Genomic DNA, 17,984 nt, shown 5'->3' with positions numbered 1-17,984 from the left:
CTGTTTTAACAATAATGCTACTTGCAACTACTGTGACTGTGTAAGGCCAATAAAACTAGCACACAGGAGTGGTACTAGCACAGTTTCTTTGATCTGCTTTTCTAAAGAAAACAACTTTAAGGGGTTAACAGCCTTAGCTAAATTAAACATACATGTATCATTCACTTAGTACAAGGGAAAAAGTTAGCACCCTGAATTTCAGAGCAAATATAAACAGAAATTAAAAACAGAGAAAATATAAACAGAGAAAATAACACAGATCAAGAGACTGGCTTCTAGCTATCTTACCAAAGCTATACATACATAGTTACCAAAGAAAGAAGCACCAGCATCTGGGTTTTCAAAGCCAAGGGAGGTGAGCTTTTTAATGGTTATCCAGAGTCTCCACATCAAACTCTTTCAAAGAGTGTGACACCAAGCAAAACCTTTCCTCTTGCAGTTCTGAGAGCTCTTTATTCTTGATTCTCAAATCTCAATTCTAGATTTGGAATTCAATGGCTATCTTCTTGGTATATATGCCCTTTTTCAGGGTCTGAGTGCTTCACACCTCTCCAGGGCCTCATAGCTCTGGTGACCTAATTAGCAAAAGGGTGTGGGCCTTTCTACAAACAAAGGCAAGACTCAATCAAAGGCACTTGACTGCGTTAGTGTTGAGAAGCTCTCCAGAAGAAAAAAAAAATAAAAAGTCCTTCTTTGCTTGTTCTTACACCTGTTCATATCCTTTAACCATTTATCAATTCAGGAATGACTTATATCCTTACAAATTGGACTCAGTTCTCTTTATATTTTAGAAATGATGACTTATTAAAGACCTTGCTTGTAAAGACTGTTTCCTAGTTTTCTACTTCTTACTAGTTTTCCTGGCTCTTTAAAATGACTTTTTGGTAGTTTGATTACTATGGCACTGAATAATCAAATTAATTTAGGGGAGAATAAGGAGATTTTTATTCCCTGATATATGCCCAATTTTGTGTAGGTTTCATGTACCACCTAGAAAAATATGTATTTCTTTCTATCCCCATTCAATTTTTTCAATGTCTACCATATCTAACTTTTCTAAAATTCTATTCACCTCCTTAATTTCTTTCTTGTTTATTTTGTGGTTAGATTTATCTAGTTCTAAGAGGGGGAGGTTGAGGTTCCCACCAGAATAGTTTTGTTGTCTGTTTCTTCCTGTAACTCCCTTAATTTCTCTTCTAAGAATTTGGATGCTAGACCACTTATTACATATATGTTTACTAATGATACTATTTCATTATCTATGGTACCTTTTAGCAGAATGTGGTTTCCTTCCTTCCTTCCTTCCTTCCTTCCTTCCTTCCTTCCTTCTCTCTCTCTCTCTCTCTCTTTCTGTCTCTCTCTCTTTCTCTCTCTCTAGCTTGCTTTTACTTCGTCTAAGATCAGGATTGTTACTCCTGCTTTCTTTTTCTTTTAATTTCACCTGAAGCATAACATATTCTACTCCAGGGTTTTACCTGTACTCTGGGCATATGCCTCTCATTCAAATGTGTTTCTTGAAAACCATATGTTATAGGATTATGATTTTTAATCCACTCTTCTGTTTTATTTGAGAGTTCATCCTATTCACATTCACAGTTATGATTAATACCTGTCTTCTTTGTTATCCTTTTACCCCCCTCTTTTATGCTTTTTTTCTCTTCTCTCTCCCTTTCTCTCCTCACTAGTGTTTTTTCACTGTTGCCTAAATCTGCCCTCCCTTCTATCAGCCCCGTCCCTTTTCTTTCCCTTTTCTCCTACTTTTTTTGGAGGGGGGAAGGCAGGGAAATTGGGGTTAAGTGACTTGCCTAAGGTCACACAGCTAGTAAGTGTGTCAAGTGTCTAAGGTCGGATTTGAACTCAGGTACTCCTGAGTCCAGGGACAGTGCTCTACTCACTGCATCATCTAGCTGCCCCCCTTTCCCCCTACTACTTCTTCCCTCCCTTCTATCCACATCTTTCCTTTGCTTTGCCTTTCCCCTCCTACTTCCTATGTGTAAGTTAGATTTCCGTGCCTGAGTATGTTATTCCTGCTTTGAGCCAAATTTGACAAGAGTAAGGTTCAAGCAATACTCATCTTCCTCCCTTATTTCCTTCTACTGTAACAGGTCTTTGCACCTCTTCATGTGATAGAATTTACCCTTTTCTGCCTTCTCCTTCCCTCCTACCCTAGTACAACCCCTTTCACCACTTAATTTGTTTTTTTAAACATCACATGAAAGACAACTTATACCCACATCTTGCTAAGTCATGTGATAAAGATGCAGTTTTCAAGAGTGATATGTATCATCTTCCTTTGTAGGGATGTAAACATTTTGCCTTTATTGAATAATACTTTTTTTTCTTTCCTGTTTACCTTTTTATGCCTCTTTTGAGTCTTGTTTTTGAAGATCAAATTTTCTGTTGAGCTCTGGTCTTTTCATCCAGAGGGTTTGGAAGTCCCCAATTTCACTGAATGTCCATCTCTTCCCCTGAAATATTATACTCAGTTTTGCTGAGTCATTGGTCCTTGGTTTTAATCCCAACTCCTTTTCCTTAGAAAATATGTTATTGGATCATTATATTGCTAAGAAGATCTAAGTCTATCAAAGTTGGTCATTGCACAATATTACTGTAGCTGTGTACAATGTTCTCCTGCTTCTGCTCATTTCACTCAGCATTGGTTCAAGTAAGTTTTTCCAGGTTTTTCTGAATTTCCAGCTGCTCATTATTTCTTTAGAACAATAGTATTCCATTACATTCCTAATACTACAGTTTTTCAGCCTTTACCCATTTGATGGGCATCTTCTAAATTTTCAATTCCCTACTACAACAAAAAGAGATGTTATAAATAATTTTGTATCCGTGGCTGCTTTTTCCCTTTTTTGTGATCTCATTGGATCCAGGCCAACTAGGTGTATTGAGGAGTCAGAGGGCATGCACACTTTTGCAGCCCTTTGTGCAAAGTTCCAAATTGCTCTCCAATTTGGAACAGAGGGCAGCTCACAATTCCATCAACAATGTACTAGTGTTCCCAATTTTTCCACATCTTTTCCAATATTTATCATTTTCTTTTTCTCTGATATTAAATAGAATGATAGATGTAAGGTGGTACCTAAGATTTTGTTTAACTTGCATTTCTCTAATCAATAGTGGTTTACAATTTTTTAATATGAGTATAGATGGCTTAATTAATCTGAAAACTGCCCATTCATGTCCTTTGATCAATTATGAATTGCAGAATAATTTGTATTCATATAAATTTGACTCTGTTCTCTATATATTTGAGAAATTAAGCCTTCATCAGAAATATTGTCTGTAAAAATTGTTTTTCAATCTTCTGCTTCCCTTCTAATCTTGGTCACATTGGTTTTGTTTGTGTAGACTTTTTAATTTAATGTAATCAAAATTATCCATTTTGCATTGCATAATGTTCTCTATCTATTGTTTGGCCTAAAATTCTTCCCTTCTCCAAAGATGTGACAGGTAAACTATTTGCTCTCCTGATCTGCTTATATTATCATCCCTTATGTTTAAATCATGTACACATTTTGACGTTATCTTGGTATAAGGTTTGAGATCTTATTCTATGCCTAGTTTCTGCTACACTATTTTCCAGTGTTCCCAGCATTTTTTGTCAAATACTGAGTTCTTATCCCAGAAACACAGTATATTATTATAATCATTTACAACTGTATCTTGTGTATCTAAAATGTTTCACTGATCTGCCACTCTATTTCTGGAGCAGTACTAAATAGTTTTTGATGATTGCTACTTTATGATAACTGTTTTACATCTGGTATGTTTAGGGTACGTAGCCTTGAATTTCTTCTCATTAATTCCCTTGATGTTCTTGACATTCTGTTCTTCTGGAAGAACTTTGTTATTTTTTTAGCTCAATAATATATTTTTGGTAGTTTTGTTGATATGACATTGAATAAGGAAATTAATTTTAGTAGAATTGTCATTCTTATTGTATTTGTCCAGCCTACTGATGAACAACGGACATTTTTTCTATTGTTAAATCTGACTTTACTTGTGTGAAGAGTGTTTTGTAATTTTGTAACTGAGTTGTCTTGACAGGTAGACTTCCAAATATTTTGTATTGTCTACAGTTATTTTAAATGGAATTTAATTTTCTTTCTATGCTGGGATTTGTAATATATAGAAATGATGTTTATTTATTTGGGTTTATTACATCCTGACATTTTGCTAAAGTTAATTATTTCATATAATTTTTAGTTGATTCCCTAGCGAATCTATAAGGATGACATCATATAGTCACAAAGAGTGATACCTTTGTTTCCTTGTTGCCTATTCTAATTGCTTTTCTTTCTCTTTTTCTTCTCTTATAGCTAAAGCTAACATTCCAGTACAGTATTGAATACTATTGGTCACAATTTTTATTATTAATTTTTTTTGTTTACAATACCCAGTTCCACAAGTTTTTGAGTTCCAAATTTTCTCCCCCTCTTTCTCCCCCCTCCCACCCCAAAATGGTGTGTAATCTGATATAAGTTCTAAATATTAGAACTTATTTTCCCAGTAATTAAGTTGTAAAGAAGAATTATAATCAATCAAATTAATCATGAGAAACATGTAACAAAACCAAAAAAATAAATAAATAAAAAGGAGAGAACAAATAGTTTGCTTCAATCTGCATTCAGATTACATAATTATTTCTCTGGTTGTGGATAGCATATTCCATCATGAGTCTTTTGGAGATGTCTTACAACCTTTCCTTGTTGAGAAAAGCCAAGTCTATCAAAGTTAGTCATCACAGAAGCAATGTATCTGTGGTTGTATACAAACAATGATCTCCTGATTCTGTTCCTTTCCCTCATCATCAGATTATATAAGACTCTCCAGGTTCTTATTAAGCAGTGGTCATAATTTACATACTTGTTTCACCCCTGGTTTTATTGGGAATGCTTCTAGCTTATCTCCATTACATATAATGCTTGTTGATAGTTTAAGATAGATGTTGCTTATCATTTTAAGGAAAATTCAATTTATTTCTATGTTCTCTAATGTTTTTAAAAGAACTGGTATACTATTTTGTCAATAGGTCTTTCTAAATCTATTGAGATAATCTTATGTTTTATGTTATTTTTTTTCTCATATGGTCAATTATGCTGATAGATTGTCTAATAGTGAAAGAACTGTGCATCACATGACATAAATTCCATTTGCTCTAGAGTATTATTCTGGTGATAATGGAAAAAAAAAAACTATGTTATCCAATAAGGGAAAATTTTTTACATCCTTATATATGATTACATTTATATATGTGTATATGTATATATATATATATATATATATATATATATATATATGTCAGTCTTGAGTATAGTAGAGTTATTATGACATTTGAAAGGATATAGATACACTGAAAATGTCAGTATAAAGTAAATGATATGATGATAAAACATAATTAAAGGGTACAAAAGGACTGTTCAGAGAGAAGAGGTAAGGAGGAGGTAGAAAAGGGTAAATTAAATATAGAGGGAAAGAAGGGAGAGAGGGAGAAAAGCAGTGTTTGAGCTTTACTCTCATCAGATTTGGTTCAATAAGGGAATAACATAATCTGATAAGTATAATAATCAAATTTGTCCTACAAGCAGTAAAGGGGGAAAAAGGAAATTAAAGGGGGGGGGGGTTGGATAGAAGGGAGCGAGGAAGTAGCCAGGGGAAAAGGGTAAGATAAGGCAGGGGTGTCATTAGGAAGGGAAAATTTAGGAAGATGGTCCTCAAAAGCAAAGCTCTTTTGAGGAATAAAAGGGAGAAGGGAGAACTAAAAGCATAAAAGGGGCAGGGAATAGGATGGAAAACAAGACACAGATAATAATCATAACTGTGAATGTGAATGGGATGAACTCTCCCATAAAATGAAGGCAGATAGCAGAAGGGATTAAAAAACATAATCCTACAATATGTTGTTTGTAAGAAACACATTTGATCCAGGCGGATACAAACAGTGTAAATGTAAAAGGTAGAAGCAGAATATATTATGCTTCAGCTGAAGTAAACAAAAAAGCAGGAGTAGCAATACTAATATCAGACAAAGAAAAATCAAAGATAGATCCAATTAAAAGAGATAAGGAAGGACACTATATCTTGCTAAAAGACACCATAGACAATAAAGCAATATCATTACTTAACATATTTGTGCCAAGTGGTATAGTATCCAAATTCTTACAGGAGAAGTTAAGGGAGTTAAAGGAAAAAAATATACAGCAAAACAATACTAGTGGGGAATCTCAACATTCCCCCCTGTGAATTTGATAAATCAAACCTCCTGATAAACAAGAAAGAAGTTAAGGAGGTGAATAAAATTTTAGAAAAGGCAGATATGATAGACCTTTGGAGAAAACTGAATGGAGACAAAATGGCATATACCTTTCTCTCAGTGGTACATGGCACATACCCCCAAATTTACCATGTACTAGGGCATAAAAACCTTCATATTCCATTCACACCTATGACCTCTGTCTATACATACTCCTAACTACCCTAATAAGGAGAATGGTCTTATGAGTTACAAATATAATTTTCCTATGTAGGAATGTAAACAGTTTAACATTATTAAGTACTTCCTTTTATTCATGTAAGCATTTGGGATATAAAATTTCCCCTAAGAACCACTTTCACTGCATCCCATATGTTATAGTATGTTGTCTCATTACTGTTGTTCTCTTTGCTGAAATTATGATTATCTCTAAGATTTGTTTTGTGACCCATTCCTTGTTTGGGATTAGTTTATTTAGTTTCCAATTAGTTCTTAACCTGTCTTCCCAGACACTTTATTATACATAACTTTATTGCACCATAATTTGAAAAAGATGCATTTAATATTTCTGCCATTCATCATTGAAATGTGAGGTTTTTGCACCTTAGTACACAATCTATTTTTATTTAGGTGCCATGTACCACTGAGAAAAAGGTATATTTCTTTCTATTCCCATTAAATTTTCTCCAGAGGTCTATCATATCGAGCTTTTCTAAAATTCTATACAACTCCTTTAGTTCTTTCTTGTTTATTTTGTGATTAGATTTATCTAGTTTCTAAAGGGGGAGATTGAGGTTCCCCATTAACATAATTTTGTTGTCTGTTTCTACCTGTAATTCCCTTAATTTCTCCTTTATGAATTTGTATGCTATACCACTTGGTGCATATATGTTTACTAATGATATTATTTCCTTATCTATGGTACCTTTTAGTAGGATATTGTTTCCTTCCTTATCTTTTTTTATTAGATCTATTTTTTGCATTCATTTGTCTGAGATCAGGATTGCTATCCCTCCTTTTATTTTTTCTTTTGACTGAAGTATAATATATTCTACTCCAGACTTTTACCTTTCCTCTGTGTGTATCTCTCTGTTTCAAATGCCTTTCTTGTAAACAAGATATTTTAGGATTCTATTTTTTTTAATCCCCTCTGCCATCAGTTTCCATTTTATGGTAGAGTTCATCCCTTGTTTTCTTCAGTGGATTATTTTTCCTTTCAGCCAATTCTGGTTTTTACAGAGTTGTTTTCTTCAGTCAAATTTTATGTTTCCTTTTCCAAACGGTTAACTCCTTTTTTTCACAATTCTCCTTCGTATCTCTTATTTTTTTCCCAATTTTCCCAATAAAATCTTTCTTGAACTCTTCTAAGAGGGCTGGAGACCAATTCATATTCTCCTTTAAGATGTCACATGTAGATATTTTGATATTGTAATCTTCTGAGTTTGTATTTTCATCTTCCCTTTCACCATAGTAGCTCTTTAGGGTTTCTTACTCATTTTTCAACCTGTTTCATGAGTTTTAAAGTTCAGCCCTGCTCCTGGGGCACAGGGGTCTCTATTGCAAGCTTTTTATATGGAGGGGCTGGGGCCTGGTCCATGATTTTCCATACCAGGGCCTCAAGTGCTTACAACTTCCCCACTGTGCTGAGGGTGGCTCAGCCTAGTCTCACCTGTTGTGCTGATGTTCCTGGGCTCACAATTTGCCTACTGTTCTGGAGATGGAAGCATCACTGCTGGCCTGCTGAACCAGGACTGAGAGGCCTTGATCATTGATCTATGCTGGGGCTCAGAGCCTCTCTCTGCTTTGCCTGTACACCATCTGTGGTGATCTGGGCTCCCCTTTTACCCAAGTGAGACAGACATTTACTGAAGTCCTTCCAAGCTATCATAAAATGGAAAATTGTTTCACTCTGTCTTTTTGTGTATTCTGTCACTCCAGAGTCTGTTTAGAGGCTTAATTTTACATTATTTCAGAGGGAAACTAGGGAGAATTCAAGCAATTTCCTGGTGCCTTTCTGTCACCTTTGCTCCATTATTGTTTCATTTTAAAATGTCAAGCAAGATCCTTTCAGAGAAAACATGGGTAAACTTACATGAACCAATGCAAAGTGAAGTGAGCACAAGTGAGCCCAGGAACTTTGTGCACAGTAATATCAATATTGTACAATAGATCAACTCAGAATGACTTAGCTATTCTCAGCAAGAAAATGATCCATGGCAATTCTGAAAGACTTGTTGATGAAAAATGTTCTCAATCTCCAGTACTAATGCAGTTGCAATTCACATTAAACTTTTTTTTCTGCTTTTGATCTATTTTCTTTTGAATCATAGCTAATATAGAAATGTGTTGAATTATTGCACATTTTAATCTATCACATTACTTTCCTTCACAAGGGAGGAATGAGAAAGGGAAGAAAGAGATTTTATAACTCAAAATTTAGGGAAAAAAATTAATGTTACTCTTTTATTTGTAATTGAGAAGAAAATTTTAAGAAAATAAAGTTTTCATAAGTGCTCTTCTATCTTCACCTTTTTCTTTCTAAAGCAAATTTTTTTCATATGTATACATTTTCTATATCCTTTTCAAGATAACATGTTTTGAAGAAGAAGGTGGAGAAAATACACAATTCTTTCTACTGTTATTAGATATGGCATGGACTGGATTGTAAATTGTGTCAGCTTTTTTTTTATCTTGGTGTTTTGAGCCTATAAATACAAATTTATTTACAACATATCATTGTCATTTCAACGTTAATTTCTTTTAGGAATAAAGGAGCAGAAAAGCTGAAAACTGCAGTAAGTTAAACTTGAATATAAAAGATGAAAGCTTGTAGCTTCTTTCTCTGTAACAAAATTTTCTGAATCATTCTTTTTATCTCAGTAGCAAAAGTACCCCACAATTTCTTACTCTAATGTCTCACTGTATCATAGAAATGATTCTAGGTTCTTGATGTCCATGTTAATGGTCTTTGAAAAGCTTTGTGGATAGTTACAGTGACAAATTGAGTTTCTTTATTATTGAGGTCTAACCTAGGTGAGATGGGAGAAGATCACTAAATTTTTTATTCAAGGCACTCTGAGAATAAAAGAAAAAAAATATAAAGTAACCCACAGGTATGTATGAATCCTTCTATTTCCAAGGATCAATATAATTAGAAAAAAATTTGATTATTAAAATAAAGACATGTACTCTATACAGGAGATATTTAGCTAATGACCAACAAATATTGACCCATAGAAATATTGATATAGTAATGACCACTTAAACTGCAAAACAAAAGGAAATTCTAGTTAAATGGAAGTATAGCTCATTGGAAAGATAAAAAGGGTTAGCAGAACTAACCCTTATATGTGCCCTAAAGCAGCAAGAAACATCATTTTATGAGACTCTTAGACATTCTGTCTTATAAAATATATTCATGCTAATAATAAACAAAAATACCACCATAGAATAGTTGTAGCATATCTGTCAATGCCTGTTACAGAAAATGCACAGGTAGAGGAATTTTACAAATAACTTGACAAAACTGCCCAAGTCAACATTCATTTTGAAACATGAGGATTTCAAATCAAGAAAAGACAAAAAGGAGACTATGCTGTAAAATATGGCTTTTATTTGGGAAATTATTGAGGTCAAAGGCTTATGAATTACTTAGAACTGTCACAATTATTTATATATCATGAATAATTTCTTCTAAAAGAGCTGTAAGCTATGAAACATAATATAGATTGTAATATCACAAAAAGAAAGTTGAAATTAACTATGGCTTTTTTTTTATTAAATTAGGAGTCTTTTATGACCTCCTTACCTCAAGGGAAAGCCTAATCTACATGGGTTTGAGTCACATATTTTCGATATCAGAAGCCTTTAGGTCACATGGGTGAGTCACATGTTTATGACTCACCTTTGACCCTGAACAAGATATGTAAACCCAGAAGTTGGCATTCTCCCTTGGGGATCTCAGCCACTGGAAGAGTGGCGTGGGACTCTGGGCAGCTGCTCTAAGAGACTCCCAGTTTGTGAACCCAGATGTTGATGATTTCTTGGTAACTATGAATTGTGATTTGATCTGTTTGTTGAAATGTCTATAGGAACTTCAAAAAAAGGTTAGAATCAACATCAAATTAGAAGGATAAAGGGAGAGGAGACTTAACTGTGAAACATTGAAACTACTACACCTTAACCTCTTCAAATGAGCTGTCATTGTCAAAAAATAGGAAAATGGGAAAAATATGTTGTCTTTGATCATAATCATTTTGTGCAAAAGTTTAGCCTCTGTAAAATGTAACCACAAAAAAAGCCATATGGGAGCCCCAAACTCTAATGTCTTATCCTTGGCCAACAAAAATTGATGTACTTAAGAAGAAGAAAGAGATAAAAAAGGCCATAGGTTTAGAATACAAGTCCATTTATTATTGATCAGAATAATGGATGATCATCATAATTAACATTTATATAACAACTGGCATATATATATATATATATATATATATATATATATATAGTGCTTTTTAGTTTTCATGGTATTTTCCAGATTCTCATGATAACATTGTAAGTTTAGTATAGCGTGTGTAACAGCTTTTCTGCCTAGGCAGGAATAGTGGCCAACAAGGAACCATAAGTCACTAAAGACCATGAGAACTGCATTTTCTTCCAAGCAAAGATATGAGAATGCTTAGAATGCTCCTCAGGGCATGAGGGCTTCTGTTATATCAAAAGTTTTTAAGAAGTTCTCTAGAAAGGGACAAGAAAATATGGTGAGTCAGAGAACTCTTCAATAGTGCTGGTGGTGTGTGTTGGCAAACAAAATGGGCTGTTAGCACTCAGTTCAACCAAGTGCCCTTGAAGAGTTTGGCCTTTGTTTCCTTGATTAGATTGAGAAACCTTGGTGACCTCTTTGCCTCAGGAGAGGGCCTAGTTTACACATGAGTTTGAGTAACATGTTTGGGACATCAGAGGCTTTTAGACCACATGGGTTTACGTCACCTCTTTGTGATGATTTTAGGTTACGTGAAAAATATATAACACCAAGGGTTGGCTTTCTATTTTTCAGAGCTCTTACCCACAGCCATGGTGGCACTAGTGACTCTGGGTCAGCCCTTGTTGTGAGCTCCCAGGCTGAACCTGGATGTTGGTAACTATGAATTGTATTTGGTCTGTCTTTTGATGTTTTTAGTTTGTTTGTATTTGCTCTGAAGTTCAGGGTGCTGGCTATTTCCCCTGAACTAAGTGAATGGTATTTGTATGCTGAATTACAGTAAACTTGTCAACCCCTTAATGTTGCTTTCCTTAGTAAAGCAGATCAAAAGAACCTGGGCTTTGGCAGCATTCTTGTTCTTTGGCTTCTGTTGGTCTTTCACCCTCACAACATCTGCTAGCCGGATTGTTTAAACATGGTTGTAGTAGCTGCAATAATAGCAGAGGCTGATGTGTGACACTTATTAAGGTCTGGAATCATTTCCTTTCTGTGGCTCTTCACTGCAGCTTAAGCTTATTAAGAGAAACTAACAGAGCATGACTTCTGACTTCCCTAAGAAGGGCTCAAATAACTGTGACTGTTGTACTCTTTGTTTCTTTGTGTTATTTCCTAAAGCAGTGGATGACAAAGTTAAAGACTAAGGGTTACTTTGATATTTAAACATTTTTCTCAATAGTTATTTGTGCTTTCTAAAATTAGTTTGATACATATAAGAAAATACTATTTGCATACTGAGTTTTTTTCCCTATAGAAATTGTGAGAGAGGGAAGAGAAACCACTTGAAATTTAAGTGAAGTACATTCAGCTAGCTGGGAAGATCTCCATGAAATTGTCAATCAACAGATTTCCTGGGTGCTTGAAGCCTTCTTATTTTTTCTATTTGCATTTTACATGCACTGCTTATTTATGTATTTATGTTGTTGTTTATTCATTTGTTTATTTATTTATCATTCATTCATCTTTCTATCTAGGAAGAGAAGAAAGTGTCCTGGAACTTTATCCTAGATGAAAACTCTCATGAACTATACTTGGAGGTGGGGAAATAGAAGTTCCTCCAGCAATTGGAAATAGTCAGAAGAGCATAGAGTCCTCAATAAAAGATCAGACTAAGAGTTTGCCACAGGACTTCTACTGAAAAACACATGCATTATGACTGTTTTTCATCTGAGGAAACAGAATCAGTGGCTAAGGACCTTGAATATGATCACATAATTAGTACATTTTAAATCCGGCCATAAATTCAGATCTTTACAACATTGTCAAAACGCTATGGGCAAAACCCCAAAGAAAAAATGGAATGGGAGTGATCTCAAGTCAAGAAAGAACTCATAGAAGATCTCAAAAAGGAGCTTAAAAATAATGAGAGCAGTGTAAAAAATTAGGAAAAGAAATGAATGATGCAAGTGAATTATGAAAAAAGATTCAACATCTTAGAAAACTGCTTAATTATTGTGCAACAAGAAGTGATCAGCAAACAGATTTCAGAAAAAACAGGAAAGACTTGTGCAAACTGATGCAAGGTAAAACGTGTAGAACCAGGAAAACATTTTACACAGTATCAGCAACATTGTATAATGATCAACTATGAATGACTCAGCTTTTATCAGCAAAGCATCCAAGACAAATACTTAGAGCTCAGGAAGGAAAATGCTATCCATAACCAGATAAAAAGCTGAAAATCTCTGAATACAGATCGATGCATATTTTTCCCACTTACTTTATACTTTTTTGTGTTGTTTTTCTTTTGATCTGTTTCTTCTTCCACAACTGTGAAAAAGATGGTAATATGTTTCACATAATATTATATGTACAAACTATATTAAAACTGCCTGCTATTTTCAGAAGATGGGAAGGGAGAAAAAAAAATTTGGCACTCAATATCTCATAAAATCGAATACTAAAAATTTTCTTGATACGTAATCATGAGAAAATATATAATACTATTTACAGCAAAAAAAAATCCCACCATTTTTAATATATGCTTCTTCTCTGGGTGGCGGGAGGAGGATACTGAGGAAAATAAAAACTTTGATGATATGAAAATTTAATAAAATTTTATTTTAAAAAGTAAAAAAAAAATCCTAGTTAATCTTTAAAAAAAATAATAGAACATAATAGACAATGGCTCCTCTGTAACTTCCACTCCTTGGTCTTTGTTCTGCCCTCTTGCAGAACAAGTCTCTCTACATGACAGCCTCTGCCACACTGTTGCACTTAAATTATCAGAATTAAGATACTTACCTGATTTATCCACAGACAATTTCCAGGAATCATTTGGGAGTAGGCGATCTATTCTAACACTTTTCTATTTCTTTTTTGATATCTTGATTTGTGACATTGGATAAAAATGGAATGTTCAAGAAGGAAAACAACATTTTCTTGATTGAAAACAAAGTAAAACGTATTTATACGAGTTACATCTCAGTAGCAGAAAGGACAGTATGAAAGCAGTGAGACAAAGCTGCCTTGGAGATAATTTCTAGTAAAAGAACCAGAAAGAGGACAGTAGAGTTCCAAGTTTATGGCTACTACATATATTTTTTAAAATTTTTGTTAAAAATCCTATATAATATTAGATTTTGAAGTTAAAGGTGCTTGTCCCCTTAATTGTACTAAACAACTCCTCTAGAAAGGACAAAATGCCAAAGCACTGGTTGAAATGTATAGAATGTAAGACCTTTATATTTAAAAAATACAAGCCTCAGAGTTGTTGAGCTAGATTCCCATTCTAGGTTTTCAGGTAATTTTCCAAGCAATGTCAGCTATAAAATATGAATGCAGCATGCAAATTGTGAAAAGACCTCTCCACTTTTAGCCTTTGTGTCTTTGATTGTCAGAAGAACCCATAAGCTTATCATTAGTCAGTTATCCTTTGCGAAAATTTGAAAAATTTATGAGAATGACTCTTAATTGCTTAACAATTGCTTTGCATTCCGGATACATTAGACAATTGCCTAGATTGTTGGAATATTCTTTTCTTGATGCATCCTGCTGTTTAAATCATTTTAAATAAATGTTAATGGATATAAGATGTATTAGCTTTAACCGAATGTCAATGAAAGAATTAGTTAAGGTATAATATCTAGAATCATATATAAAATGTGACAGGGAAAGATAATGGACAACCTTACATAAGAGGATGTGTTAATTTATGTAATGTCAAGAATATTCAAAACTATTTGGGAAGATTGATTTTGGGGTCAGGTACATCTTTATAATTCTTCAAAAGGGACTAAATATATTTAATAATTCTTTCACAGAATAGAGATTTTAAAACAAAAGCAATTTTGCGACATTGCTACTGTGTCAGAATATCAGGAAATATAACTTTCTAGGTTAATTTTTCTTCTGGTCTGGATCATTGTATTTAAGTAAACAGCCAAGAGAGTAGTATAGCTGACCCACATTCATTGAAAATTTATATAAATATATATGTATATACATATACATGTACATATATATACACACAAACACAAACATATATGTATTGGTAATTAAGGTGGGCTTTCAGCATTTATTTAATCAAGTGCCCTTGAAGACTCTGGCCTTTTTATTTTTATTAAATTAGGAGTCTTTTATGACCTCCTTACCTCAAGGGAAAGCCTAATCTACATGGGTTTGAGTCACATATTTTCGATGTCAGAAGCTTTTAGGTCACGTGGGTGAGTTGCATGTTTATGACTCACCTTTGACCCTGAACAAGATATATAAACCCAGAAGTTGGCATTCTCCCTTGGGGCTCTCAGCCACTGGAAGAGTGGCATGGGACTCTGGGCAGCTGCTCTAAGAGACTCCCAGTTCGTGAACCTAGATGTTGATGCTTTCTTGGTAACTATGAATTGGGATTTGATCTGTTTGTAATGTATGTTTGTAATTTGTTTGTATTTGCTATGAAGTTCAGGGTGCTGGCTTTTCCTCCTCAACTAAGTGAATGATGATATTTGTATGTTGGAGTAATGTAAGATTGTTAACCCCTTAATGTTACTTTCCTTAGTAAAGCAGATCAAAGAACCTGTGCTGGCAGTGTGTTGTCGGGCTTGAGTTGGTATTTCACCCCAACAACAGCTACTAGCTAAGTTGTTGCTACAGTACACACACACACACACACACACACACACACACACATACACACACACGTGTGTGTGTGTGTGTGTGTGTGTGTGTGTATTTACATACCTATCTATCTATCCATCTATCTGTCTATCTATCTCCTTGGGAGATAGAATTTTGGACAAAAATGCTAAAATGTTAAATTAGTTTGTAAGAAATTTCACAGAATTCTTCCTATTTATTCTCTTGGGGCAGCAGAGAAATAGCTAAAATTTTATTATGACAACTTACGTTGGAGTAATAGTTTGTAATATACTGATTTTAATCTTATAATTGTAAGGTTACTTTGGAGTCACATTTTCCTTTTCCTGGGCTGTTTGTACTTTTGCTTGTCTCGTAAGCTAATTATTCTTTATTCTATATCTTGAAATAAAATAAGCCCATATGCAGTATTATTTTGCTATTCTGACATGAGTTTAATTTTTAATTAAAGAGATTGGAAGAAGGGACAATTGGGGAAGCATTCAGTTCACTACTTCTTTCTTAAATTAGTCTAGTAATTTCATTTTACTCTTCTTAATGTAGTCTCTGACCCAGTTAACATGTCTATTCCCCATACTTCTTGTTCCCTCTCCTATTTCCATGCATTTGTAATCCTTCTTTACAAAGTCATGCTCTTTCTCATGATTTCCATCTTTTTGAATTCCAATTTTTCCCCAAAGTATGGCTCAAAGACCATCTCCTACAGTAGGCCTTTGCCATTCCTCCCAGCTATTCATGCCATTTCCTTCTTGAAATTATTTTCTATTGCTTTGTAATTCTCTAGCTTTGCATGTGTTGCATAGCTCATGTAATATATCCTTGAGAGGAGAGACAATTTCTGTTTTTTCTTTGCAACCTAAATGCTTAGGCAATATCTGAGCCTCAGCAAGCATTTAATAAATGTTTATTTATTGATGACTAAGAGCAAACATCTGCCACATATATTTCTATATGCAGGTTCTAAATTGTTTTTAAACTTTCTGTCAAATAGTATGAGAAAAAGAGCTTATTCACAAGGACAGACACCAGGTATATGCGCACACACACACACACACACACACACACAGAAAAACACACACACCTAAGTGCGTACCTACACAAAAGCACATATACATACATACACATAAACACACGCGTACACACAGAGCTTTTGTTTTCCTATTTAATCTACTTGTTAAATTCAGGCTGTCAAATTAGAAAAAAGGGCTTTTGGGAATTCGAGTCCAAATATGTCTATTTTTCAAAATCATTTGAAGGTGAGGGTTTTTTTGGAATTTATTTGGATATTAGGCATTATTTCTGAAATTTGCTCAAGTGAAAATACTCAATGACCTTGGTAATTTTATTCAACTCTTTTCTTTTCAGGTTTCAAAAGCTGCTTGAGTGGGGCAGAGCCAAGATGGCAGCTGGAAAGCAGGGACTAGCATGAACTCCCCACTGAGTCCCTCCAAAAACCTATAAAAAATGGCTCTGAACCAATTCTAGAACTGCAGAACCCACAAAATAGCAGAGGGAAGAAGGGCTCCAGCCCAGGACAGCCTGGATGGTGTCTGGGTGAGGTCTATCAGGCACGGAGCTGGGAGTGGAGCAGAGCAGAGCCCAGCGTGGGCGGTGCAGACCGACCAGACCAGAAGCTGGGCAGAGCGGGCCCTAGCGCCCTGAATCAGTGAGCTGAAGCAGATGCCAGATTTCTCAATCCACAAACACCAAAGACAACAGAAAAGTTTAGTGGGAAAAGCTGCTGGGGACAGAGTGAAAAATGGAGTTTGCGGTTTGGCCACTGCCCCTGGGGCAGCGGAGGTGGGGCAGCTACAGAACTACAGCTGCAGTTGTTTCTGGCCCCAGGCCCATCTGGTGGGAGGAATTAAGTGGCAGATCGGAGCAGGAGGGAAGAACCTGCTGAAGATCTAAGTCCAGTCCAGGTTGGGAGTTCTTGGGGAAGGAGGAGTGCTGGTGTGGCAGAGCTGGCGCATCCCCCCAATCTTGGAACATAGTTCTCTTAACTATATAAGCAGTCATACCCCACTGAAAAACTCAAGGGTCAAGTTAGTTGGCTGGGAGTATGGCCAGGCAGCGAAAACGCACCCAGATTAAGTCTCAGATTTTAGAATCTTCCTTTGGTGACAAAGAAGACCAAAACATACAGCCAGAAGAAGTCAACAAAGTCAAAGAGCCTACAACAAAAGCCTCCAAGAAAAACATGAACTGGTCTCAGGCCACGGAAGAGCTCAAAAAGGATTTGGAAACGTAAGTTAGAGAAGTAAAGGAAAAATTGGGAAGAGAAATGAGAAGGAAGCATGAAAACCATGAAAAACAAGTCAATGACTTGCTAAAGGAGACCCAAAAAAATACTGAAAAATATACTGAAGAAAACAACACCTTAAAAAATAGACTAACTCAAATGGCAAAAGAGTTCCAAAAAGCCAATGAGGAGAAGAATGCCTTGAAAGGCAGAATTGCCCAAATGGAAAAGTAGGTCCGAAAGACCACTGAAGAAAATACTACCTTAAAAATTAGATTGGAGCAAGTGGAAGCTAGTGACTTTATGAGAAATTAAGATAATATAAAACAGAACCAAAGGAATGAAAAAATGGAAGACAATGTGAAATATCTCATTGGAAAAACTACTCACCTGGAAAATAGATCCAG

Source organism: Trichosurus vulpecula, chromosome 4 (assembly GCF_011100635.1).
Source record: "Trichosurus vulpecula isolate mTriVul1 chromosome 4, mTriVul1.pri, whole genome shotgun sequence".
In the NCBI taxonomy this organism is placed as follows: Eukaryota; Metazoa; Chordata; class Mammalia; order Diprotodontia; family Phalangeridae; genus Trichosurus; species Trichosurus vulpecula.
Note: the sequence above shows the minus strand (reverse complement) of the source record.